Raw genomic sequence first — 2,545 nt, forward strand, 5'->3', positions numbered from 1 at the left:
TCTTCATCTTACTGTCATCAGAAGAAGATCTGGAGGTGTTTGACCTGAAGAAATACTCAGCTTCAGAGGAGGCTCTTCTGAGGCTGCTGCCGGTGGTCAAAGCCTCCAACAAAGCTCTGTACGTGCGCACACAGCAGAGTTTTCATAATTCAGAAGAATATGAGTTGTAATTGTTTCGTCATATTTTTAATTTTTACTTTCAGACTGAGTGGCTGTAACCTGTCAGAGAGAAGCTGTGGAGCTCTGTCCTCAGTTCTCAGCTCCCAGTCCTCTAGTCTGAGAGAGCTGGACCTGAGTAACAACAACCTGCAGGATTCAGGAGTGAAGCTGGTGTCTCCTGGACTGAAGAGTCCACACTGCAGACTGGAAACTCTCAAGTTAGTGTACTGTTATTTAAAAATTATGACCTCTAACGTTGTTTATTTGTATTATTTTATTGATAATTAAATGGACTGGCTGAATATTACTTTCAGACTGAGTGGCTGTAACCTGTCAGAGAGAAGCTGTGAAGCTCTGTCCTCAGTTCTCAGCTCCCAGTCCTCTAGTCTGAGAGAGCTGGACCTGAGTAACAATGACCTGCAGGATTTAGGAGTGAAGGTGGTGTCAGCTGGACTGAAGAGTCCACACTGTAGACTGGAAACTCTCAGGTTAGTGTACTGCTCTTTAACACACTTGAAAATACATGCTTTTCTCGCCTAAATCTTTACCCCCAAAAGGATGATCTTGAGGTCATTGGAAAAGTTAACACTCTCAATTGTTTTTTCCTAGTTTCAGTGTGACACTAGGCCTTACTGACACAGAGCTAAAGAGGTTAGAAAAAACACTACTGTAAGCATATTACATGGGCAACATACAAAACTAGTACCCTTGCCACATGTCTCAACTTAATACAGAAAAAAACACCAGAAGACAAATGCTCAGAAAATGGATTTTATACGAATTTATTTCTACAGATATGTCTGTGCATTTTTCTTATTTCCTTTTTAAGAAAAATAGCCCAAAAAGTGAAAAATACAAAACTTCTCAAAAACAAAAACACTTCCACATCACTCACACACAAACTTGAAATATCTACCTACATAAATGTATTGAAATAAGTAGTTATAAATTGATGAAATGGTGAAATGCAATTAGAAGGCCCTATTTTTGCTTTGACACAGCTGTAGCCATCACAGGGTTAAAATTTTCTGGTCAAGTTTGGTATCAATTCGCCTTCCTATTGGCTAAACAGGGAAGCCGTTGTGATAACATTTAGTTTTAACTGGAAGGAATAGAAGTTGATCTTTCCCACGTTGGCCCAAACGGAACGGTGGGACATGATTGGCTTCTTTCAGGGAAATTTTGGCAGCCAGCAGACTGCAATGGAATGTGTTGACGTTACAGAATCTGCCGGTGTGCGATGTAACTTTTTGGCCCGCCAAGGGGATAAATGATGAACGATCTAGATTTTCCCTTGTCGAAACTAAGCCAGAAACTACAAGATTGTGAGGGGACCAGCTAATTTTGTATTACATAGCTTGTATGTTGTATGTTTCTTTACTCCATAACATGAGTACAACCGCCAGAAGTCATCTTATGCTTTGTGTGTGACTTTAATGTAATCATGAGACTTTAAGCTTTCTAATGATGTACTGCATGAGCGTGTTTATGAAGATTTATTGCTTGCAATTTATGAGTGAAGAAAACGTTGCCGGGACCAAATATCTGAACAGGTGCAAATCTAACATTTTTATGATGCTGTATTAAATGTGGTAACAATATTGTACAGAAAGAGTTAGGTGACTCAGCAGCTTACCAACAGCATGTCTTGGTTCACGGCACGTAAACTTGACTTGAATATAGCGTTTTGGTCAATGATACAATATTTATTGTTTTGAATTTTTACCTCACTTGAAATTATATCCAGTTCAATATGAGGGTCATCCCAACTATGTTGAATAGACTATGCAGGAATTACTGTGTGTGTTTGTGTTTGTGTGTGTGTGTGTGTGTGTGTGTGTGTGTGTGTGTGTGTGTGTGTGTGTGTGTGTGTGTGTGTGTGTGTGTGTGTGTGTGTGTGTGTGTGTGTGTGTGTGTGTGTGTGTGTGTGTGTGTGTGTGTAGTCTGTCAGGTTGTCTGGTCTCAGAGGAAGGCTGTACTTCTCTGGTCTCAGCTCTGAGCTCCAACCCCTCCCATCTGAGAGTGCTGGACCTGAGCTACAATCATCCAGGAGACTCAGGAGTGAAGCTGCTGTCAGCTGGACTTAAGGACCCACACTGGAGACTGGACACTCTCAGGTATGGACAGATGGACAACACTGTCCCTCTGTTTCCAACTGATGAACTCTGGCTGGTTCATGGTTAATGGAGGGTTTGAGCAATTTTCAAATTTTCTGTCTGTCTCTTAAGCCAGTGATAGCAAGGAACATCAATGGACTCAGCCAACCCAAACAAGAGAAATAAGAAAGATAATAATAAGAAAATGTTGTTAGCAATGATAAATAATAACATAAAAACATGAATGGTGTTTCTAACTTGTGATTGGGTGGGCAGCCTAAACACTCACA

At 40.7% G+C, this 2,545-nt stretch overlaps 2 long non-coding RNA genes across 2 annotated transcripts in view; both read left to right on the plus strand.

The window, feature by feature from the left end:
- LOC116702616 (uncharacterized) overlaps positions 1–2,545 on the plus strand; it is a 39,019-nt gene that overhangs the window by 24,827 nt on the left and 11,647 nt on the right. The window lies entirely within an intron of this gene.
- LOC116702620 (uncharacterized) lies at positions 66–2,303 on the plus strand. The gene is made up of 3 exons (XR_004335215.1): positions 66–118; positions 474–647; positions 2,103–2,303. It is a non-coding gene; the product is annotated as an uncharacterized LOC116702620 (long non-coding RNA).

Source organism: Etheostoma spectabile, chromosome 15, assembly GCF_008692095.1.
Source record: "Etheostoma spectabile isolate EspeVRDwgs_2016 chromosome 15, UIUC_Espe_1.0, whole genome shotgun sequence".
Lineage (NCBI taxonomy): Eukaryota > Metazoa > Chordata > Actinopteri > Perciformes > Percidae > Etheostoma > Etheostoma spectabile.